This window comes from Corvus moneduloides, chromosome 7, assembly GCF_009650955.1.
Source record: "Corvus moneduloides isolate bCorMon1 chromosome 7, bCorMon1.pri, whole genome shotgun sequence".
In the NCBI taxonomy this organism is placed as follows: domain Eukaryota; kingdom Metazoa; phylum Chordata; class Aves; order Passeriformes; family Corvidae; genus Corvus; species Corvus moneduloides.
In genome coordinates this window covers 33,770,920-33,796,996 of record NC_045482.1, presented here as the reverse complement: position 1 = coordinate 33,796,996, position 26,077 = coordinate 33,770,920, and the positions used below count along the sequence as shown (strand labels likewise).

Genomic DNA, 26,077 nt, shown 5'->3' with positions numbered 1-26,077 from the left:
ATGGCACACTGGGCAGGAGCTGCATGGTTTCATACAAGCAAAAGACATCAGAGAAATCCCTCTTGCTGGCACTTGGGATTTCCACCTAAAATCAGGAACAAATCCCATCTCTCCCGTGGGGAACACCATTGGAGCCACCTAGCACTGTTGTTGCTGCAGCCCCCTACCCTGGGTGCAAAACCAGCAGCAACTCAGAGGTGTTGGCATGTGCAGAAGAGCATGAGGGACCCCAGCATTTACTGGAGAGAAAGGCAACTCAACAATCCTCCCTGCCTACTGGAAAACTCACTGTGATGCTTTCCAAAGATTACAGTCTTGATGCTTTTTGCATTCCTGGAATCAACAAGACACATTACCAGTGGGGAGGGCCGGGGCAGTGCAAATGCTGGTAACAGACACTATTGTAATGGTTATGCTTTTAAGACCTCCTGGGGATGAGGTGAGGTGCCACAGTGGGTAAAATACACCTTTCCTCGGGAAACAATTATGGGAGGCTTAAAGAAGATTAGGTGAAGTACTGAAGGAAGCCCCTGATGGTGTATACAAAGGCAGCTCTAAAACGAAGAACAAACCAGGATACAGTGAGGGAAGATTATCTTTGCTCGGTACAGTAATATGTGCAGACTTCTTCAGAGCACATCTACTTATAGCAAACGACATTTTCAGCAACTCTAATTATAAGAATGCATGCTTTTGTTGGGAATTATGCCCTCAGACTGAATGCTTCCAGGAGCCTACCTCGTTTTTTCCCAAAGCAATGTGATACTAAGCATTTGGACTTTTTTCTGCTATATTGTCTCTTTTGGATTGTTTTCTTTGTTTTCATTGCACCACAAGCATGCCAGAAGTGCAGACACAGCAATAACAGACAGGGGATGCAAGCACATCTCCAGTGAGGTCGTGTTCTCCATCAGGTTGGCAGGGCAGCAGAGATGCGAGCGCTGCTCTGATACGGAAGAAATAACAAGACCATGAACATGGTTATTCATCTTCTCCATAGTTCACTCCATCAGCAGAATTACACACAGCACGAATCCACGCCCAGGCCTCTGGTACGACCTAACAATCTTGAGAAATTCTTATAGGAAGACTTAGTTTGGTCCTGTGTCAACGGCTCTTTCCTTCTGAAAAGGGCACTGTGTCATTAGTTGATGAGCTAGGAAGACTTTTCCTTATAGTCAGCCTCTATCTCCACTCTTTTAATTCCACCCCATTACCCTCACTAGACCCCTGGGCACCACATTGCATAACTGGTGTCTTTCCTTGATATTTACACCCTTTATGCGTTTGGGAACTTCCATGAACCCCTACGGACACCACTCAGCCCCAGAAGCCTTTTCACACCAGTACTTGGCTCTTCCCCCTCCCCTAGCCATGGGATGACACAGCTGTGTTAACCACAGCCCAAACTCCCACTCAGAAGCAGCCTGGGCAGCATAGGGGCCTGGATGGCCCCAGCCCACACAAGCCCTTGAAGCCTTTAGCTTAAGCACACACAGGTTGAATCCAGACTTTGATGGAAAAGAGGAACGCACCATTCAAACATCACACTGCTTGCTCTTCCCTGGCTTCTTGGCCCATTTACTGTGCTCTTCCCAGGCATTAAGAGGGAAGGAAAGCTCTCTATCTATGTTTATTATGCAATTCAGTTCCATATCAGCATATTTAACTTGTTTACGCTGAACTCTGCTGCCTTAGCAAAGAACCACTGAGCAGAGTCTTAGGGGATTACACTCAGTATTTTCTCTTAATTAGGCCGCACTGGCTCCTAAGATGCTCCGTGCTGCTTTTATCTGCATCCTCCCACAAACTAGAACTGTGTATCTCAGTACTGAATAAATGTTTTTACTCTTCTCTGAGATAAACCTAAAGAGATTAGACTGCTCAGCTTCTCTCAGGTTCTTGCAGATTATTACCCATGACCTCACTGCCCTCATGTACATGTTCCTTATCTCCCTCCAACACTTCCTGGTTTTGAATGCTTCTGATTATGTGATACAGCCTGAAAAATGGCCAGGGGCTCCCTCTGTGATTTGCTCTTTCTGAAAATGCTCTCATTTGCTCATTCTTTCCTTCACCTGCTCCTTTTTCAATAGACCATTTGGGACAATAATCCGAAAGCATTTATTGCAATTGGGCTGGTTTTCCAGAATCATTTGGTCTGCCAACTATTAAGATTCATCCCAGCACTGGATTTCAGAAACCTGGAGGCAAGGGAATGTCCAAGCTTTCCTAGAAGTCATAAGAAATCCAAGGACTAACCTCTGCTGCCTGACCTAGCTCTCCTTAGGCTGCAGTACATTTCTCTGTAGATCTCTGTAGAGATGATGACTATTTAATCTGAACATCAAGAAAACGTGAGGCTATAAGTCACCTCAGAATCTTTAATCATACTTTTAGACCAAGCACTGGGAATCTAAGTGCCAATGGGACTTCACCCTGCAGACACCTTTAAGCCCAAAACACCGTCATCCTGCCTGGGCTCCCTCATCAGGCAGGTCAGCTGGCTGATGGGTACTTTATTCATGTTAAATCTTTATTTAAAACATTCATCCTTGTATATGTAGGGCATGGAAGTTCCTGCAGGAGAAGTAGGTCGGTGAGCTGGCCCTCAGTTCATTGGGAGGTAATTTCTGAGAGCAGACATCATAATGCAAGGCAGGGAAATTATGGCTATTTCAGGACAACAGAAGCCACTGACAGAGCCTGCCAAGATCAGCTGGGGGAGTTCCCAGTCTCTGGCACAGTGCAGTGGAGCTGTCAGGTATCAATTCATAACAGCAGGCAAGGACTGGGAGAGCTCAGTTTCCAATTCAGACCAGGATCCCTGGGCACCAAGGGTCTTCCTGAATTATTTATTTGGTTCAACAGGTGATCTTTGGTCTTTAGATTATCTTATTCTACTCAGCCACCTCTCTAATGTATTTTTTTTTCTTTTTCAGCTTCTGCCCAACTTTCCCTACGAAAATTAATTTTCTCTCTGCTTCCTTTGCTCAGCCATGTGCTGAATCCCAGATGACTGTCCCTTCTTAGAAGAATATATAATAGGTGTCCATTTTCCCAATGGCAACATCTAATAAATGCACAGCTTAGAATCACAAGTACTAGAGATAAAACATTCTTGAATAATGTCAGTGTAACTTTCCAACTAGTTCAACAGCAGTATTAGTTCCAGTATGACAATGTCTTATTTTCAAACAGTTATTTATAGGGCTTTCATCAAGTTACCTGGGATTTTTTTATTTTTTTTTACTGTGCACAGCTCCTTTCTCCTTAATATTCAGCGTAAAACATCTCTGAAATCAGAGCTGAAAAACCTCCTGGCTAATTTGATGTTTCAAGTGTCAGAACAATTTCCAGAAAGTACAAGAATTACTGAGGTCGAAAGAATCATTTCAACTTACACCTCAATGTTCGTTCAGAACGAGTTTTGAGATGCCCTTTGGGGATAAAATGTTCTAGCCCCAGTTTCAATAAATGTAGCTTTGAATTTGGGTGACCACTCACGATTACTTGAGTTCCTGTTTGAACAGTTTAAGTGACCATCACCACGCCACTGGATTCAGTTCATTATTTTGCTCCTTGTTGTGTGGTTCACACCTCTTTTCCCATTCCGCCTGACAACAGGAGCACACCCACCATCAGCAATAGATCCCCAGGAGAACAGAGCTTACAGCTGAAGGCTGGTGGGCCCATAAACCCTCTCTAGATACTCACATACAGCACATCATTAATACACTCCCAGTGTTGTAACTTCAGAGGCTGAAGGAAGCAGTTCCAAAACTGGCACAAGGGCTACAACCCACTTTGATCTCGATTTTCACTGTGGGAACTAAAGGAGCCAGTAATTACCAACTCAAGTGAGGCATCATTTTTTAGCAACTGCTAACTCATGGTCCTGAGTGGACTCCTGCCTGTGCAGCCGTCCAGGAGACACCCACCAGAAGTGCTGATAATCGGTCGGGCGCCAGAACAGCTGCCAGAAACAGCCCTGTCAGCGTTTCCTTATCAAATCCATCAGCATGGCAGCCAGGAGTTTAGCCCTCAGAGAGGAAAAGGAATGGAAAAGGCACTTATGAGCTTGACAGGATTTTAGAGTAAAAGTTAAGGGAAGAGATGACGGTTTAGGAGAGACGCACCAGAGGACAAGCGACTGCTGCAGGCCCAGGACAATTATATTGGGGTCAGCCACCACCAAGGCACCTGTCTGAGCTGCAGCGCTGCACTAATGGAAGGCTCTCACTTTCCAGGCATCACTATGACATATTTGAACACAGAAGAAAATTGTCGAGCTGTATTTGGATGCCTCTGTGAGGATTTTTCTATTTCATGCTGACTTTCTATGAAAAATGAATTCAGATGTATTAAACACTTACTACATTTGCAAAGTTTTCTAAGTTGCCAATAAATGAGAGCTGTGTTTGGGTACACAAATTTTTCTGCCAGGTGTATCTCCCTGCCAAAATACCAGAGGTTCAATAATGCAAAAATACAAGAAAATGCAGCAGCTCTTCTTAAAATTGAGATATGTGGCCAGTAAAGGCAGCACTGTACTTCTTAAACAAATCAGAATTAAACAGCTCAAAAAAATGGTTTTGGCTACAGACACAGACAAACCCTTTAAAGCAGTAATCTACACTTGAGGACACATCTTTAACAACCAATAAACTTACAGAAAAAGGTTCATGCATTTATGCAAGCAACTGCGTTACAGAGATCAAACCACCTCTGCAAGAAGAGCATGCCATCAAATTTATTTCCAAAATCAGTTTCATGCTAAGCTACAATCTCATTTACCTAAAAATAATGAAAGAGGAAGGGAAAAAACACCCAAAGTTATTATTAAAACGAACAGAACATTTACCAGATGTGCAGGCTCTCCACCTACCCTTTATCCTTCTTGACATCTGACACTTTTTTTCATTTTAAAAATGCATTAATAAGATAATGAATCACAACAATAAAACAGGTGGCATTAAAACCCTCTAATTTAGGCTTCTAGTCAAGGCATGTTATAGGCACTCACCTCCTTCCACTGACTAGGTAAGGATGTCAGCCTCCCAGCTTTAAAGATTAATGGGAATAACTCTACAGTGTCTTTTTTTCCCCAATTTTTCTTTAATCTCCAACTTATCCTACTCTAGAAGCTAAACCATTCCCATTCATTCTTTCCTTGTCATGCTTAGTGCTCCAGTCCCTACTTTAGCCAGTCCTACACATTCAGCGACGAGTTCAGTGAGGTTATTGCTTCTATCAGAGTTGGAAGGTGCACAGAGAAATTCACATGAGAGGCACAATACTCAGCTACCTCCCCTTTTTCCACCTCACCCTTACCTGAACAACACACAAAGCAAAGTCAGGAGCTGCTAAACTGCCCCACTCTGGGTAATTACTCACTTGTATAAACAATACTGCTGCCTGCCCTTTCCAGTCCCTCCTTGGTGTATTCCTACAGCCAGCCCTATGCCAGCGGTAAATAGGGTGCTTTGTTTAACTACATATGACATCCCTGGATTCATCATGAAAAAGTAGGAAATGCCATGCCAGGTAATCGATGAGGGTCACCAATTGTCCATATTTAGCTTTATGGCAAATGAAGGAAAGAAGGGGAACAGAAAGAGGAACCAACAGCTGAAGAACCACACAGGGAGTGGGGGAAAGAACTCTGTACTTGTGGTACTTCAAGACATGGACAAGACCAGCTAAGCCATCAATAAAAACAACAGTGAAATAAAGAACTATTAACACTTTTTCAGGAAGAATGGCAAGACCACAGCAGCCTTTGCCAAGAGAGAAACAGGCAAAGAGGGGACATCATGAAAAGAACTTAACAAAACCAGGGGTCTCGTGAATTGTCAGACTAGTATCAGCAGGGGTATCACCTTAAAATGGCATATGGAAGAAGGTAAGGTTGGGCCTTAAGGAACTAGAGAGAGAAGTTTTTTCCATGCATTGAAGCAGTGTGGGACATTGCCCAAGGAGCACAGGGACCAGGGGAGCACGGGGGTGGCTGAGGCTGCCGTGGGAGGCAGCACAGCCCCACAGCACATCCAGAGCAAGAACAGGGGCTCACCCTGGAGGGAGACAGAGGCAAGGACGAGCTCAGTGGGCTGATGCAGAGCTCGTGGGGCTGCGTGGGAGGGCTGTCATTCCTGCAAGACGTGATCGTACATAAAAAATTCCCTCAGACAAACCGCCAGCCCCGGCAGCGCTCCCAGGCTCCAAAGGCTGCCCTGCGCCTTACCGGGATCCCGCACAGGCACCGGGGGATTCTTCTTTTCAAGGCAAGGTTTGAGTTCACACTCCTTTGACTCTTAACACGGTTTACAAAGCTACAATGGAGAACCCAAAGCAACAGATTTACAAGCTGGGTGAGGTGAAAACGAACTGCTGCATGCAAGATACCACCTCTGAGGCAGGAGAGGGGAAATGTATGAAAACGTTTCTTGCTTCTGCCAAGGATCAGACAGATTTGCAGAGTTGGAGCCTGCTCTCATTTTATTGTTTTTTGGGGGTTTTTTTGCAATTCTATTAGAAAATCACTCCTGACTTCCAATGGTGTGAGATATTGCAGAATCAGATCTGAAACACTCTAATGTCACAAGAATAAAGATTACAAATCTTGGAGGCGCTTTGTATGCTACACAGGTGCATATCGGATTACAGCCACCCTGAATCTGAATTTGTTTTCTGATTTTGATGCTTTTACTTGTGCTTTCTGGTGTATATTCCACTATATTTTTTTTACTGCAATATTTCAGTAACTCCTTTTAACAAATTTATAGTCTTTTCTTTTTTAATTTATGAAAGACTTCTTTTTTAATTAAAGTTCTTAAAACTTGCTGCCAAGGACTTTGAAATTCAAGGATTTGATTTAAGCTACCAGAAAAAGGCATTCATGATCACATTGGGATCCCAGTTTCTTCTTTTCAACACCAAAGCGCAATTATATCTCTGTAATAGTTATGCTGAATATTAAAGGGAGTGATTATTACGGGACATTTTAACTATCTGAACGTTAAAAACCTAAAAGCACTAATCATAATTCTTTTGCCATATTAAAACATCATGAGTAAAGCAGGAGCTGCACTAAAGCAATAGTCATTAATCAGTATTTAAAATAAGCCTGTTGCCAAATTATCTCTTAGGCTTAATTTCCTTGAGCAGTATCATCCCACAGAGAGAATTCTAGAGTATAACCTGTCATATTACTGCTCTTCATGAGACCAGGCCAACACTGGCAATTGCTCACCTGTATGAGCTCGCCCCCACGACACTGCCAGAACCTTAGAGAGGTGCAAATGTCACGTTAAATACCCACCCGCCCTCCGAGGCAGCCCATGGCTGCTCAGTAATGGAGGCAAAATTGAATGAGTTATTTTGCCCTAACTCTGCAGGCTGAAAATCTGAATTTGGTGCCAGCAGCAGAGCTGGATCCAAGGGAGGCCACAGAGGGCTGACAGAGCCAGTGAGAGCTCTGGAAGGCAAGGCTGAGAGGAGGGGAACAATCGTATTTTAGAGGCTGCTGATTTAGGGCAGCTGAAGGAAGGGAGCATCCATTCTTCAGGCACCAGGGAATGCCAGTTCCAGCTCCTTGCAGGGACTCTCCTGCCTGACCCTCATGCAACCCTGTCTTGGTCCCCCATGCCCAAACAGCTGATCTCTGCTCCCACAGGCACAGGGAAAGCCCCACGGACTGGGGAACAACCCCACCACCTCTGTCTGCAGCTTGGCCATCAGTCTCACATTCCCACTTCTCTCTGCACTCCATACCAATGAATAACCTGGCAAGAAAACCCTTAATAAAACATAATTAATCTAACCATTCTAATAAGAAAAGCTTCTCTGAGACTTAGAGGGTGCAATATTATGAGGTAGAGCATATGGTCGTGACACAGGTCTGTGCCAGGCTGGGCCAAACTTCCTGAAGTTATGAGCTAAGTGCCAGTAGCAAAATTTCCCACCTGCTGGTGATGATGAACTTCTTCCTTCCCTTCTCCTTCTAGCTGGAAACATTCCCTGTGGAGGTACTTCCATCTGCAAAGGCAAAAGCCGTGCATCCCTGACTGCTGGAGAACACTCCAGAGTGGGAGTATCATCAGCAGGCACGAAGTGCCAGCCAAAACTGTCGTCCCAGGCTGAGCAGACGGGCAAGAGCATGTGCCCTACTCACCACCCAGATGTAGTCCTCCTGCCAGACATGTCACTGGTGATTTGTGTTTGTGAGGTGTTAAAAGCCTCAGGTTCAAACAAGGAACAAAAAAGCTGGTCTCTAATGCAAAGATGTTACATCCTACTTTATATATACTGCACCAAGGAATAACTACATCGAGAGCAGGAGTTAGCTGTCTCTTTGCTATGCCTTTCATAAGTTTGCTCCTTCCACTTATCCTCCTTTTTATGGGGCACAGGAGAGCTATCCCTCAGCTTGCCTACTCTTCTTTCTCCCTCCCTTGTCCACAGCTAATTTTATCTCCCCCATGGCTTCAACTTTCATTTTCAACCAGCACTTAGGCTGTCATAGCTGAAACGTTCCTCTCCAGTCAACACATTATTTTAGCTCATCTCTCTCTCACTTCAATTGTCCCCACTTCGCTCCATCAGCGACACCACTGAGGAACACTCACGTCTGTTATACACTTCTTTCTGTTACACATTTCTTTATGCCACCCTCCTGGAATACTTAACTGGAATTAATATGAAATACCATTCCCTTCCCCAGATCTCAGTACTTTCTCGAGATCCATTCCTGCTGCAAGCCTCACCTCTCCCTCCCAAAACCAGCCAGACACGACAACTTGGTTGCACGACTCTTGGTAACACTGGGTGCTACTTATTGCACTTTTTCTTTCAAAAAATGACCTGGCAAAAACAGCATCACCATCCCATTGTGTCTACTGTTAACCTGCACAACCAAACAATCTCTGTACTACCACCCTTTTCACTGCTCTTTGATCCTTTCCCATTGTTTTGTGGTTTATGATGCTTTTTTACTTTTGGTTCAGTTACTGATAGGCTTTCCCACTTTTGAGAAAGGAATCTGCCTTCTGTGCGCATACAGCAAATACATCAGTGAAGACATTACCATAAAAGTGATAAGAAATAGTGCTAAGAGCTAGTTCTACTTTAATCCATTTATCCCACTGTGCCTTCCAGTAGTCAAAATGAAGATATGTCCATGGGACCCGGCAAAGAATCAAATTTACATACCACAATAAGACATGAAATAGTTACAGCTGCAATTGCTTAAGGATAATTCAGCCTATTATACCCTTCTGTGTTATGGTGAAGTGTCTGGGCTATGGGTAAGAGCTAATGCATATTAATAAAAAGTGGATTTTATGTGACTAACAGAAGAATGTGTCACTAATTTTGAAGAGTCACAAAGAATAAAAGGACTCTCAAATTAAAAAAAAAGAAGGCAGTTGTCCAGGGAATTTGGATATTTATACTGGGACCAAAACAATGCTACTTTTAATAAAGCTGCCATCATTGCAGATCATATAAATGGCCCCTTTTTAGCCCAAAGCACCAGACAAACAATCAGCCCAACCTGGCAGTCATTACTTAGGCTTCACGCTCATTAGTTTTTTATCTAAACCATTCTGAGCTGATCAGATTTTCTCATGTGCTGTTTGGGTAAGGATCTGAATGCATTTTATCAGGGTATATCCATTAGCTTTGCAAATAGTTTAATGTCTCCCTAATAGTCAATACAAACAACACTGCAATACACAGGTTTTCTCTTCTAAAGGAGAGACTATTCCTCTGAAAACGGCTTTTACTGGCTGATTAAAGAAGAAATAAGTCCTACAAGGCATCTTTAAAGTGAGGAATAAAAGAAGTCTAACTCTTAGGTTGCACACTGATTTAGAAAGCACTTTCATAATCATGGTCTCTCCTGTTTCAAACTTGTTATCCGATCAGGAGCACCACTTCAGGAACATCATTGCTATTTAGCAGTGAAGCCCTGCTTGGGTGTAGCTAGAATTTAATGTATGAGTGTCTTCATTGAAATCCATCACTCTACCAAATGACTGAGGTAGAAGACCAGAGGTAAAACGAATATGCAGACAGGACCACAGTTCCAGCTGCAGATAATTTGTCATTTAAGTGTATTTGGGATAGACAGACAGGTGAGACAGAACAGAGACACCCGCACTGACAGTGTCCATTTTGCTCTACTCTGACACCACATATTCCCAAATGAGTCCATCAAGTCTGACCTTTCAACAGTCTACAGCTTGGGGTTTAAGTGGGAAAAAAATGACAGTGGTATTTTCCAACAGGAAAAAAGCTCTTTTTTCTAGATTTGCACTATTGATAACTGAAGACCTTTTTGAAAACTGTTCATGTGGATCTGTCTTTATTATCTTTGACCTCACAGCTACCATCCCCAAAGGCAAATGTTTCCAGCAAACAAACGGCTAGAAGTTCTTTAACTTTTCTACACTCTCTCTTACAAATCTATATATATCTATATTTGCTTGCTGTATTCAGTAGTTGCATCCAGGCCACTAACTTGTGCAGCTAATTTTTCCACAGTACCTCTGAGAAAATTTTTCTCAACATTAATTTTCTCCATGACCTGCTGGCCAGCATCATGCTTTCCTATTTACTTTTCATGTGAAGAAATATTCATGGCTAACATTTAATGACAAGGTGAAAAACATCGATCACTCATTAAACATCTCTGCATTTCCCACGTGGCACCTGCAGTTGCATACTCAAACTTGTGTTTAAAGGTGAAAACTGGCAAGACTGAACACAGTATCAATGAATCCATGACCAATCCCTGACCAAAGGGCAGTACCACACCACCAGAGGAGGAGGGCAACTTCAGCCTCTGCAAAGCTGTGAAACCAAACCAAGCTGCTCTATTGATTCCTGCACATTTCAACAGGATTTAAGTCATCTCAGTATCTTACATGTGTATTTCCTTCCATATGACCACTGGAAGTTCTTACTGAATTTCTGACATAAATGAGTGTTTAGGTCAATCAAAACAAGTACAGTGTACGTTCAACTTAGCTCACAATTTCATTTTTTCTCCAGGATCTTCTCTGTGTACATACTAACACACACACATTCTAAGTCAAAATTTTTACTAAAATACTTCTTTAGTTGTTCTACTGAAAAATTTAAACTCTTCCTAGAAAATTACAGTTCATGCAGCAGGAAGCAAATACAAACGTTTGCATTTCCTGCTGAGAAGCAGCACAGTGCAGCTCTATAAGCCTTCAAATAAAGATGATATGTAGCTACCTCAAGTTTCTTCTTACAGACATATAAATCAGAAGGGACTTACCTGATGTCATGTAGATTCACCAGAATGAGAGGTAAATGAGACTCGGTGAATTAAATTACAGAAGAAATTTATCAAAACCAGGCTGAAATTGTCACGGGACCAGAAGTAACACCTGGGATGGTTCCACTGTGATAATACTGTTGAGCAACACACCACAGACCTCCAGAGGGGGATTTTAATATGAAAACAGTGTTATTGCACCACTATTTTTTAAAAAGACTTCTCATTTATTGCAGAACAAATGCTGCTAATAAAAATACTAGAATCAGATATTCCCAAAAGCAGTCACTGACAGTTTCATTCAGCCACTGAAACAAGGTGATGCTATTTTAGATTTTTTTTTTTTTTTCTTCCTAGGGAAGAGGAATGAAAGAGCTGGTTATAAAAATAAATTTGAAGCATGTGATTATATGACAATTCCAAATGATTCCCCAGCATTAGCAGAACCCTTAGAAAAGACAGGCTGGCATTTTCAGTCACAGCTCTTGGCTTCAAAAGGGCAACTTGTGCACAGTGAGGGACCCAGCTGGGAATTCACTGATCATGAAGCTGAAAGATCTGCCAGGGGAAGGAGACTGGAGGTTTTCAGTCAGAGAAGCTGGTACTTGCAGGGATCCACATCTCAGTAAGAAATAAATGCTCGAAGGCAGCGTGCCCAGTGCTCTCTTGCCGAGGAGATCAGAACAAGTCCTGCAGAGATGATGGAGAGGAGGTGAAAAAAGCACCAAAGGGAAGCCCAACCTAGGGTTTGGAAATGGCAGAGGAGGAGAGCAGCAGAGGCAGCGAGGGGCAGCTGCCACAGCCTGGACAAGGGAGCTGTTCTGAAGTTATTAACAGAAGTGAGGAAAGATGACAAATACTACACGGAGAATCTGCACAGGAGCAGAGCTGCTACACACTGAGGCTGGAGTAGCTGGAGTCCAGACCAAAGGCAGTAGGTAACTTCAAATTACATTAAAATATGCTTCAATTCTCATTGATGTCAGTGATGATAACCAAAGTATCAAGGCTGAGATGGACACAAAGGTCAAGAAAAAAAAAAAAGTCTAGAAACCAAGTAATTCCATTCAAACTAGTGAATGAACTGGCATACAAAATTTCATGTGGGGTAGCACATTTAATAAATCTAACAAGACACAAACAATATCACACAATCAGAAATAATAAATGTCGCATCTATATTTATTGAGGAAAAAAGTTTTCAGAGCAACTAAAAGCCCTTTCTTCTACACTTAGCAGCAGCAAAGCCTCAGAACAACTGTTAAGGAAAGAATAATCCAAGCCCGTGAAGTTAAAAGAATTTGGGGGGGGGGAATACCACATGGATTTAATACAGGTAAGGCACACTGATCTGACATCTTTCTCAGAGAAAAAAACCCTTCAATTTCCAGAGAAAGGAAATGAAATTGATCTTGGCAGTATGATTTTGGGAAAGCTTTAACGTTGTGTCACCTGGGAAGTTATTAGTTAAATTGAAGAAGATGGGGGATTAGTACAAAAGTTTTAAATTGGCCTGAAACTGCTAGAGGTAGGACAGCAACAGTACCATGAAATGGGGAACGTCAGGCTGGAGGGAAGTTATTAGCATCACTGCTGAGGGACTGCTCTGACAGCCAGCCTTGGATAATATTTCACCAATTATACTGGCACACAAATAGCTACAGCCCTGTTCAAATTTTACAGAAGAGAGAAGCTAAATGACATTTTTATACAAGAGGAGTGGGACAGTGTGGAGCAAGATACACACAGAGGTGGACTGGAGTGTAGGAGAGAGGCTGCAGTTCAGGAGAACAGAGCATGGATCATGTATCTGGAGACTAAAAGCACCCAAAAATCAGCCTTGGGAAACTACAGGGGGGAATCACAAGATGAAACATTATGTGATGTGGCTGTGAAATAAACACAGACATTTTAAATAAATACAAAATAAAATAAAGACAAAAATGCAATTCAGGACGGTTTTAGCTTAGAATTTCCCTAGAAGGTGGAATGCAATTACCAGTGTTTTACAAAGCCCTGCTAAGACCCTCTCTGGTGTGGTGTGTACAAATCTGGACACTTAATTTCTCAGATTCAAACACAAAGAAATGAAGAAGTAAAACAACAGGGCAATTTTGAGAATGAAGCTCACATTTTACAAGGAGTGGCTAAAAGGTTTCAATATGTCTAGAGACAGGAAGCTGTAAGGGATGTCTCTCTTATCATTAGAGAATAGAGATGTTTTTTTCTTATAAAGAAAATACCAGACAGAAGAGCTTTTAGCACTAATGGAAACTTCAGCAAAGATGAGACAGAAGAAAATACCCATCCACTCAGCCTGGGAATGATTTTCAACAGGAGAGGATGGGCCAGCCTTTCAGGAGTAATGCAGATTATCTGCCCAATGCCCAGGCAAAACTTAATAATGTTTTCAACTGGAAAATACAGTTGCCTGCAGTTTCTGTGACTGTAGTAAGTCCTGTGTCCTGTGAAAATACCACGAGTGTTTCATGTGTGAACTGGAACAGGCAGTGTGACGCCTCCCCTCTCCCTCAGCTGATCACACATTAATTTTCCTTGCAAACCTTCAATTACAGAAGTGAACCAATAGACAATTATCCTAATGAAACCTCGAATTAAATGCAAATTAAATTCAAGACCACTGAAAAAGTGATCTTTGATTGCAAGTAGGTAATGAATTGGTTTTTGTCTTTAGCAGCTCTTAACAGGTTTTCAGTAGTTCTGGGGTATCAAAGAAAAGATAAATTGGCTTAAGCAATGACTAATGTAAAGCTACTAAGATAAACGCTCATTTTTTACAGTCTGTTACCAAATATAATTAAAAAACCCCCACACTGAACCAACATATTTGTTCTTAGTAACTTCCTTTAGATGAAAAATGCTTCTTTTTCTTCCAATCAGTGCTGTTTGCAACAGCTTCAGTTTTGGAACCAAGCAAGGCTGGTGCGGAATCATCACAGAAGTGGCCCATTTTGGTTTCCATACAGGCCATTAAGAGTTTTAATCAATTGAATTTAATAGAAATAGGAAAAGGCCTAATGGAAGATTTTAATGGAAGATTTTACCTCCCAGCAAAGTAGGAACGATGGGTTAGTTACCCTTATACACATCAAACATAATAACAAAACCAGCAAGTTTTACATAGTAAAACTGAAAAGTGGAAGTCTTCCCTAAACAAAATCTATTTACACACTGCCAGTTACACAACACAAAGAACTGAAAATAAACGAGTCTTTTTCCCCCAAAGCATAATGGAGGGACAGAACTCTAACAGAAAGAATTTAAACTGAGGAAACAAAGCACAGACCTCTGACAATACTTTTATTTTACTTTAAATAGAATTACATTATCTCAGGTTATTCTGGCCTCACCTGGCTCTGCTGTAATAAATTTCTGGGAAGAGTACTCCTTTCCCTTGGATGCTTGCAATACAATCCTGAGAGCACATCATTTTTGTGTGACTCTGAGACACGCTCCAAACATTTGGTTTTTTTCCAATTGCAACACATGAATCCTTTTTTAAAAAACAAATGTTCCTCATTTCACCATTTCAATGGTGCTCCAACAGTGTTGCAAATACTATTGGACACATTTCAGGGAAGCATGTGGAGACTGATTGTTTCTTTCATTATTAACTCCATTGATAAACATTAGCTGGAGCCAAAAACATTATCTTTTGGTTGTTTGAATCAAACGTCATCTGTTGCCCATTCTGCAGATTGTATCACAATCCAGCAAAAACACGAAAATTCTTGGAACATGAAATGATTGACTGCTCTATAGGGAGCCCATTTTTTAGGGCTTCACAGCTAACTTGGATCCAAGGTCTCACCCTCACTGACTAGACCAAAAAAGGGGAAATATTGTTTAAATTAATACTGTGTTATTAAAAAAGCTGAGCTGATTCCAGATGTCTTAAAAGTTAATTGGAATTTGCCTTTATTTAATTAAATGATGAGAGTTGGGCCAGACACATTTGGTTAGAACAGCACAGTAGTTAGAAAAACACTGGGTGGAAAACAGGACATAAAACTGGTGTTTGCATCTGCTGCCACAGCAAATGCCAGGGATTTATGGGAATGTTCCAGGAGTGAGGAGCTCCCATGAAGTGTCAGCACATCCACCAGGCACGTGGAGCAGCTGGAGAGCACGTCCCATCTCCCAGCAAGAGCTGATCACCAGTTCAGGCACACACAGCTTGCTGGGGATTACAAGGGGAGGTGGAAAATGAGCCATGCAGAGCCTGGATCCAAACCCAAACTTCTCACAGTCGAGTTTCAAGCAGAGCCTTTTGGTACAGGATGCTGTGGGAAGAACTGCTGCCTGATGCTGCTCTGCATGAAGTAACTCCCTTAACACCATTAGGAACTGAAAGAAAAGTGTCCCATCCTCAGTTGTGAACCCATGCCTGTCAGGCACTGATCATTCTTTGGATTTAATCACAAATTAGTTTTCACTCAAGTGCAGAGGAATCAGGTGCACAGAATCAGCATCACTAGGCTAAGAGAGATCTGCCTAAAATGAACGTTTTACTCCAAAACAAATAAATATTTTACTGTTATCAGAAGGACTTCAGAAATCACCTGTGTTCCCTTCCCTTGCCAAGCTCTCAGGTACCCTGGTACGCTGCATTATTATGACAGGGTGAAAACACGGAAATGAAGTTAAAGGAAGTATTTCTTCTAAGTCTAGCTGGGATTAATTTCTGAGGTTAGCATGCAGATATGACCCAAATACAACTTGTACTTCGAATTTGCTATGTGATAAGTAACTAGGCTGAAATGTTGCTGTTTGCATACAACTCCTGTGAGGATTCTTATTATGCAAAAGCCAAGACGTGAGAACGCTGATGAAAATCTGCGAGTCATTTATCAAACACTGGCCTGAAATGAATATTAAGAAAAACCTCTTTTATATGCAAATGTTTAATCCGACTGAGTTTAATCATGACTTTCCTTTTTCAGGCCCGATGAGTTGTGCATGTACTGTGCACTGTAAGATACAATCTTACACATCTCACTCTCAAAAAAGCCCGTTGTTTTGTCAATGGTTGCTCTGGGAACACGCAGAATAGAAAATTAATCTTTTCTCACTATTTTACTCACCTGTGAGACTCCCCATAAAGCCTGTTTTGTCTTCCCACCTGCTGATCACTGGAGTAATATCTCCTTTGAATGGACCAAGTACTTCCATTCTCTCAACAAGACAAACTCAAAGCATAATTGATTTCTCCAATGGATTTTCTAATGAATATCTATTGTTACTCTAGTTGCTAAAGTACTCACTGGTTTGTGTTCCAACAAATACAAATCTGTTTATTTACTGCCCAGCTTCACAATCACCTACAAACTGGGGAAAAGCAACATTAAAAAACCCATAGGTTCCCACAGAATCTGAAATGCTGGCTACAAACTGGCAGAAAGAAAAATGTATGTTCCACACGGCCACTTGAGAGTACACAGAATTGAAATTAAAGAAACAGACTGGCTTTATTTTAAGAAATTTTGAAAGCCTGCACGTTGATAAAGAGCCATATGTTGGATGTAGTGACCACTAAGCATTCCCAATAAAACTAAAACCAACTGAGGGGCCTCAGGAATGTCCAACCACTGCAGCTGCATGACCTGGAAGCATGGACTGAGGAGCAAAGATCTAATACTGAATGAAAAACATGAACTCCAGGTATTAAATATGACACTGTATAACAGCATCGACAAACAGACATAAACTTTTCACCAGTTAAATATATATACAATAAGACATTACAAAAGTAGCACATGATTAGATCTTCATTTCTTTTCAAAGTCTTGCTTAGAAGAGACTGCTAAACCTTTTCCACCTTATTCTTTTTACTAAGACTCTTCAGAACAAGAATAATGTATCTTTATGCCTGGTAGTTAATTAGAAAGTTCATGAACCTCATAATGTCACTTAGAGAAGGAAAAACTCACACTTTTACTTAGTGAAGTAATTATTTAAAATTCAAAGTAATGATTTAAATCTAACTTATAAGAGCATAAAGGCCATTTAAACTTAACAGATACTGGAATTTGAATGTAGATTGACCAGCAAAGCTGACAGATATTATTTGGTTTGGCATTTCTAATGGCCAAAGTTCATGCAACTAATGTTGCATGAGTCTAACGTAATGCTCTAAGTCTAACAAAATAGCCTAGATAAAAATCTTTCTGACTACCCAAAAGACATCTACAGTTTTTATCTAATGTGATATACAACATTTTCGACATGATTTTATAGCAAATCACTTTAGTGGGTTTTATTAATTACTCTAAAATATTATTTCAAAGAAAAGGCTGTAAAAAAAAATTGAGGAATACATTTTTGTTTAAGAAACAATGAAGCCTGTTCAGTGACAACACTGTAATTACATATGAAGTTATGAAGGAAAAAACTTAAAGGTAAGGTTAAGAGCAGTTGAGTGTTTGGTTACACCTCACATGGAGGAGAGGGGGGTTCCTGGAAGGACCCCACTGGTCTCAAACAGGACTGGCAGCTGGGACTCAGGCTCTTCCCTTCCATCCCACCAGAAGTCACACGAACCACAAATGAAATCACAGCCAAGCTGAACTAACCAACAGAGGGCAGCTGACTCACAGCTAAAGGGAACCCTTACTCCTGCCAAAACCCACGGCAAAACCCCTGTGCCATCAGTGAAATCCAAGCTGACCTCAAAACCTTTTACCTGAAAACTATAATTCCAGGACTGGACAAAGCTCTGCTAGTGAAGCTCTAGCTAGTGAAGCTAGCATGTGTTTTGAAATAATAAAGATATTTGAGAAAGAGGGAGACAAACCAACTGAAGTTCAAAGCAGATGAGTGCTCTGTCTCAAGCCAGCCACCCCTGCTATCACTACAAAACCTGAATTTTGTATAATATACTTATTCTTCACTAGTAAGTCATATAGAAAAAAAAAAAGGTCAGTTTTTAAATTGCATGCTGGTTATAACTTTAATTAAGGAAGAAACACAGCAGCAACCTATCAACAACAAAAAAAATCCCCCAATGACCAAACTAAAACAAAACAGTAAAACTAGATGTTCTACTGTTTTGACAACAGCATGTGGTCCAGCAGTAGAACCAAATTAATCCTCCATTAATATCTACATAACCATTTTAAGCCTGCTTTTTAAATTATTAATGTGTAGCTAACATCTGTTCATTGTGAAAACACACGAGTTGCATCCCTTTTAAAATTAATCTGTAACTCTAAAAAACTTGTAGACTACATTTGCCATCAAACTGTAATTGATGCTGGATAAACTTTATTAAGTGCACTAATATTTAATTATCTTTGGCTCTGAGTTGGAACTCCAAGTCAATCTGGCACCACCATGGGCCACATCTATTAGTGAATCCAAGGGCTCACAAAATGCTCCCTTCATAAAAGGATGCAAGTTTCCTGGTTAAGTTACAATATGGGAAACAGCTGACTCAAAAATAATATAAATTATAGACGGATTAAAAGCCCTCATAACTTTTAATTAAGCAATAAATCACAACAAACTGCACAGGATTGCTGATTTATGCATTCCTCCTGTGAGAAGCAGTAAATAAAATTAGAATGGACAGAATATACATCTTATTGGAGAAGAAGAATCTATCCTTTGGCGTTTCATTCATACATAAAAATCTGCTCACCTTTGGTTTTTCTAGTGGTGGCTAAAGCCTGCAACACACTTATTTATAACTCAAAGACAAGTCATGACTTATAGATAATGAACAAGAATTAGCTGAATTTGTGCATACTCATATTTACAACTCTTTTCCTGGTATCCCTGCTAAAACAAGGACTTCAGGAGGCAGGGAGAGCCCCAGACCACAGTACAGGGGAGGTGTCTTGAGTTTTTCCTTTCTCTCCCCAAACCCACCTGAACGTGCCTAAAGCATATTTCAGCTTTGGTTAAACAGCCCTGCAAACAGCCCTCCCTGACACAGGAGCTGCATTTGACAACCACTCAGAAAGGTGTAACTGGGCCTTGAGATCTGAAGTCTCTGAGTGGTTCATATTCCAGCCAGCAATCTGGTAATGGTGATGGTCTTGATGCTGTCACTTAAGGAAGATGCAAAATTCATGTATTCAACTTGCAGTTCAAGTGCACACATTTAGCTGACGGCAAGCCCAGCACAATCCTTCCAGTCATGTGGGGAGACATCAAGAGGAGGACAGAAGGTCATCTGCACTTTTATTCTGCTGTCTTGGAGGAAGAAACCAATTAAACAACATAAAAAGAAAATGAAGTCCATTCCTGAATCTATCAATCAGATACAGAACATAAAACAAAGCAAACCCAACAAACAATTTGGTTATAATTTCTGAGCAATGGCCACAAGAAACGTCTGCAGCAGAAAAAATGTTAACACTTGTTAAGTATGAATCAATGAGAACTGCTCTAGACAGAACAACACAGCAATATTAAATACTTCAGGAGAGGCAAGAACAGGGTTATTTTAATGACCATCATGCAAGAGGCGCCTGAGAGTTCCTGGGCTGCTCAGAAGCTCTGATAGATGAATTCACACAGCATACATCTTTATGTCCCTTCTCCCTCTTTGAGCAGCAACTTCATTTCCAATTTTTCTCTCTTATTCATAAAGGAGAGTCCGAAGAGTAGAAATTTTCTGCTCTGAATGCTCAGGGTATGTTCACAGAATGCAGGTGAGTCAGACCATGTTTAATAAACTCCTGTTCCTCTTAGGAATAAAGCCATCCACTGGAATGAGGTCAGCTTTAAACTGGGGACACACAGAATCTGCTACAGATTTATGAGAAAATTCAGTCCTTCTGCAGACACCGCTGTCCACTGGCCAAATGAAAGAAGTGACCAAAATCCTCATTAATAACCAACAGCCCCACACTGGTTTCTGAGGGTAATAGATGCTAACTCAGGCCAACACCAGTACCTAATTTACCAACTCAGTCCAACCTTTGTTCATGCTGGATGCTCTGCATCGTGATTCAGATTTACACAGCAGTTCCCTACGCTGGACAGATCCAGGCTGCCTCCTGCTCAACACAGTCCTGTCCAACATCTTGCCAACATCTTGTTGCATTCACACTTCAAAAAGTTTTGAAGTTTTTACGTGGCAGGTTCTTAGAACTATAAACTACTGTCATGAATTCCAGGACTTGACTTAGAATCTATTTCAAAAGAAATTTCCGCATTCATGTCTTGCGTTATAGCAAACAACGTTTTGCAACCAACAAGATCATATTTTTGAAATTAATTTTGTACAGAAAGGAGTTATAAAAGTGAGTAAAGAAAAGAAAAATGTGTCAAAAATCTTCATTTAACTTGCCAAAAGCAACAAGGGGTACTTCTGTGTAATTGACTCTCTCTGAAGACTAAGTCATGTGCGATAAAATGCAAGATGCCAAATAACTGTTTCTCACATCTTCTATCATATGAAAAGGTGAAGATGTACCAATATTTTGTGTTCTGAATATTCTTGGGTTTGTTCCAATTAGAACAGAAACTAGGTCCTCATTTTAACTTATGCAGCATCTCTCCTTCCTTAACAATTGCAAACCTAAAACTGAGAACAAATTACAAATCTTTGTTGAAAAGAAATAAAGAAACTTCCTACATGGAGGAAGGCAAGGGGGAAAAAAAAAACAAACCCAAGATTAAATCCGCTGCCAAGGAATAACCAAGGCATCAATCCTTCTTGTTCTCCTGCTCCTAAGACAAAGACAAGCAAGAGTAAGTTCAGTCTCAGTGTTAGATGCTGTCATGCTGATTTATGGCACACACAGTTTGCAGGTCCGCCAACATGACATATTGTCCACGAGAGATTCAGCACAAACCACACTCTTTTCCTTAAAAAAAAAGTATTACCCAAACCAATTGAACTTTAGTTCCTTAAGTGAAATGCTAATACTTTCTCCACTGGGCCACCAAACCTTCAATGGCTGATTTTCCATTTAATTCCATCTCCTCTGCCGAGAAATCCACTTTGGGTATAATTCCTGTCTTTTCCTACACTTTGCAACAAGCTATCACATTAAACAATAAATATTCCTTTCAACAACAAACATAGGAACTCTATTTGAATCAGAAATAATTATGGGTACATTCCTAGTTCCAGAGACAAAAACAAATAAATTTCATTTAAACCAAAAGTTCCTGCTTTGGTATATTTTTCATTTAAAACTTGGTAGCGGCTGTAGTAGGCAGCAAAAATGTAGTTTAATCAATTAGCACAAGGCCTCTAATTTTTGTGGATTTGAAAGTAATGCCAGGAAGGAGATTGATGCTGTAACATATTTAAGGTCACAAAGTGCAAATGTTCTCTCAAAATTACAGAAACCAGCATTACACCATGCATCAAGTTGCTTTCTTATTAAAGAGAAGTTTAAAGAAGCTATCTCAAAAAAAAAAAAAAATCCAAGTGAAAAATACTTTTGAGGAAGTTGTTAAATGGCTCCATTCCGGGAGCTAATGCTTTTTATGAGTGGCAATTGTGAAAATATGTTTATATGACTCTTTACTCAACAGAAAACCTGCAGGAGGAATGAAAATCAAGTGTAGATAGCTATTGAAGCTGAATATAAAATTAACACATGCTGGGAATTAGAGTAGACACTGCAGGGTTATTATCCTGGAGGAGAACATGGGAACTGGCTCGATTTCCCTTTGGAAGCGAAGCAACACCCACCCACATGGGGGACTCACTTCAGGCAGGTGAGATACTGCTCAGGCTGCACAGATTTGGCTGCCGCTTCTGCTCATTTAACAAACTAAATTGCAGTTTAGTACCAAAACTTCCAGTCACAGCAAGAAAAGTGTAAAGGGAAACAGGAGGTTCCTGCTATTTTTTGACACTGAAAACTCTCCCACATTAGTGCAGCAGGCAAAAAACTTGTCATTTTTATGATACTGTAAAACTGCACTAGAATCAGAGGACAGACGTGTTTTATGCTGTAATTCCTTCCTTTAAGGCAGAGTGGGAGGAAATCAGACCTTCTGAAGGTAAAACTGAGATTAAGGATAGGGTTTTTGTTTTCCAGAAGTTAAGTTGCACTTGAAGCAAACGAGTGCTGATAGACAGGGCCAGAGAAAAATGTAAGACAGATGATTCCCTGCATGGCACAGGAAGGTATCTGACACAGCTGAAGGACTGATACAGGACTGGGCTCAGGAATGAGCTACTGGCACCTGAAATCCATGAGAGGAAGAGATTCTGAGTGCTTCAAAAAGTTCCGTGACTTTTCTGAAAATTAGAAATCTGTATTATAAAAGAAATTATTTGAGCAGGAGCTATTTACAGTTAGTACATTAATAATGATACTCTTGAAGACCAATTTCTAATGCTGGAAGGAGAGGGTTATAAATGCAACTCACCAGCCAGGGACTGGATGGAAGCTAATTCAGTGACAGCCATGAGAGATGCTGGGTTCAAACTTAACTTTTAACACAACAGCCTAAAAGTTTTGAAAATGCTGAAAAGAATTGTTTTCTCTGAAGTGCAAGTAGGATTAAAGCAGCCACTTTCTACGAAAAGTTCCAGAAATTCACACATCTTCACACCTGCTTCTGAGAGATCTGGTCTGCAAGTGCACCAGCAGCGTCCTTTCCCCTTTCCTTAAACCCCTGTATGCAATTTCAGGAGAAGTACTTGCAATTCTAATGTGCAAAGTGTCTCTATTTCTCATATTCTACAGTGAACACCAGAAAATGTCATTAAGAATAAAATATTCATTTTAATGAAAGCAGTAAGTTTACATTCAAAATACACTACATTTTTCTCCTGCTATGCCTGCCATTACAAATACTCCCAATCCTTTAAAAACATTTGCTTAAATATATACAGCATATACAGAGGGGATAAACTACTTGCTATGATATTTGTCCTTTCGCAGTATTGGCGAAGAGAGCGAGGGGGAGGAAGGAGAAGGAGGGAAAATCTTGACAAGAATATGTATGAGAGCAATCAATAAAAAAATAATCCTTGGAATTCATGAGTCTTGAAAATAAGATACGTTTTCTCACAGTAATCCTAAAAACCTATAAAAGAATATTCAAGCAATAAACCCCCCTTAACTCATATTTAACCTTTCATCATGTAGAACTACATATTAAATAGCTTAGCAACTGCATGCTGTGTAAGTGCATTCCAAGAAGAGCAGGGATAGAAAAATGTAAATGCTACACCTCTTTTAACATGCACGGCACAGCCAGGAACATCTGCCAGCTGACCCCCTAATCCAATCGGCTGTTCAGAAGCAATCACATCCCCAGATAAGAGCTGCACAGCCCCTATATGCAAAGCCCATTTTCTTTAAGAGATGGAGCAAAATGTAGTTAGCCAGCTCTTCAACCATTTTCAAACAGAGGTACAAGGAGAAAGTAATTCTGCATATTACATGGAGCTGCATTAAAATACTGTCATCTCTTCCCCCCAGTATTGTAATTTATCCTTTAATTTCACAGGGCAGCAACACAGGGTTTAAGGCTGAAGGGACTATATCAAATCACGTGATTTTATAAGAATACCAAGAGCATTCAGCCCATGCAAATGTTTGGCACTCTATTAGAAAACAGCCTGGAATAAAATCTTGAAGGTCTCAACCTCATCCATCACCTACGATGAGAAGAATAAATACAAAAAACCTGAATTAATTCTCCTAACTCTGAGTTTACTTCTCATATCTCTTGCAAAAAGAGCGGGCTGCTTGAGAGGCTCTACAGGCAGATGAAGATATCCAAAAGAATAGCTTCAAGATACTCCAGAAGAGCCAAACTCTCTGTGGAATAAGGAGCACAAACGCCATGGAATATCATGCAGCAATGGGATACGTAATTTTTTCTGTATAAAATCAAATTTTTGCTAAAATATTCTATCTTAAATACACAAGCAAGCTGCTTTACACTGACTGGACAAACTCTCGGGGGACAGTCTTTTACAAAACAGTTTGTGTGACTAAAATAACTACTTATATTCATGAAATAAATTGTTTTGATTGTGCAAATTGTCCCTCTGTCCAAAGCAGTAGTTTTACTAAATATCTGTACTGGCAGAGCTCCAGACATGGTGGGAAATGGAAAGAAAGAAAGAATTGCTAGAATAGTGTTTCAAGTAACACTGTAGTTAGATTTATGTCAAATATCTGAAAAGCACTGAAGAAAAGGATATACAGAGGTCTGCCAAAAAGCCTGGACAACACCCTGCACAAAAAGAGGGTGAAAAGATTATCTGGCTTAAGAAAAATACACAAACTGACTGAGGGATTTAATTGTAAGACACTGGAAAAATGGAGAGTTCTCCAAAGTAATTGATTAAGCAATAGCAAGACCCAACTTCAGAAGCAATAAACAAAACCAAAATAACTAAACATACTGGAGAAAATAAAATGGAAATCATAAGTGAAATCTACTGGCACCTGGAGGATTCATTATTTGTTCTAAGTTACCTAAAATCTTATCAAATGCATAAAACACAATATAACACAGTAGCCAGTGAAAAGTAAAACTCAGCACCATGGTGATTTAGCTTTCCCATATCTGATACCAAACAAAAGCCAGTATTTACTGCAGCTATTTAATCCAGATTATACAAAATAATTAGGATGTCACATTTTTATATATCATGAATCTGTAGAGCTTTGCTCTAGGATTTAAAACCTGCCCAGACCAGAGGGAACAGCAGCAGACAATCTGCCTGGCAGTGGATTAACGATATGTGTCCAGCTCAGCTAAGCAGCAGTGCCATCAGCTAATTTACCATCTGGGTAGGCAACTTGTGCATTCTGCAACGTGCCCAGGGACCTCAGTGTGTTAGATCTGGGCTGGAAGTCCAAGTCCAGTGGGTGCAGAGCAAAACTCCTGAAGCTCACAAGAAGCATTCGGGGAGGCAATGAACAGAATCATGAGCACAATGTGTGTATTTGTGTGCATGTCTAAGTGTAATACATGGACATGTACATAAACACATTTTCCTTATTAGCACAACAATTTCTTCTTACCCCAAAAGCTCTGAAATACACAGAATTGGACTCAATCCTTTAAATCTGAATTGGAAGAAGATAATCCATTTGTGTGCTAAAGCAGTTAGAAATAGCTTCTGTTTTATCCTAAAAAACCCCTCAAAAACTCACAGGCAAAGAAACAAAAGCTCAAAAAAAGCAAGCAAACAAAAAAACACCTTGAAAAAACATGAAGTCACAAACCTAAAGAAACAGACCTTAACACAGTTCTACATTATTTCTACTACAGCCTGCAACAGAAAGCCTCTAATGAATTCAGTGGGTTTTAGATCACAACGTATGCTCCTGGTAAAGAGGCAAAAAGCACCAACCACGTTTATATCAATACCAGCCACGGCACTTTGCAAGCACTGCACACCAATAAACTGTACAAAGACATAACTTCCAAGTTTGAACAATTTCTTTCCTTTAATATCCTCTGAAAGGCTTTTGAAACTGGCAACTCTAATGTGTGTGGGAATAGGCAACACATGATAGCAGTAAGTTTGCTATTAATGGAAGGAGTCTGCTGTGTCTGTGGGTAACAAACCCCAGTATTTTTTCATTACAAAGGAGCTTATTGTTACCTTATCACTTACTGTGGGATTTCACTCTGCCTCTCTGGTGATCTGTCTGATCTATTAAGAAAAGCACTGAGCTATGGACAACATACACTTTATAGCAGTTTTATATTTCTGTAGTCCCTGCTGCTTCTGTTAGCCTACTTCCAATGAATTTCAAATAGAAATAAGGAAAAAGAAGAAGGAAAAAAAAATTTCCAAGG

The 26,077-nt window shown here is 40.5% G+C and overlaps 1 protein-coding gene across 7 annotated transcripts in view; it reads right to left on the bottom strand.

Annotated features, from left to right (window-relative positions):
• The window catches only part of THSD7B (thrombospondin type 1 domain containing 7B), a 299,484-nt gene that overhangs the window by 49,766 nt on the left and 223,641 nt on the right, over positions 1-26,077 (bottom strand). The window lies entirely within an intron of this gene.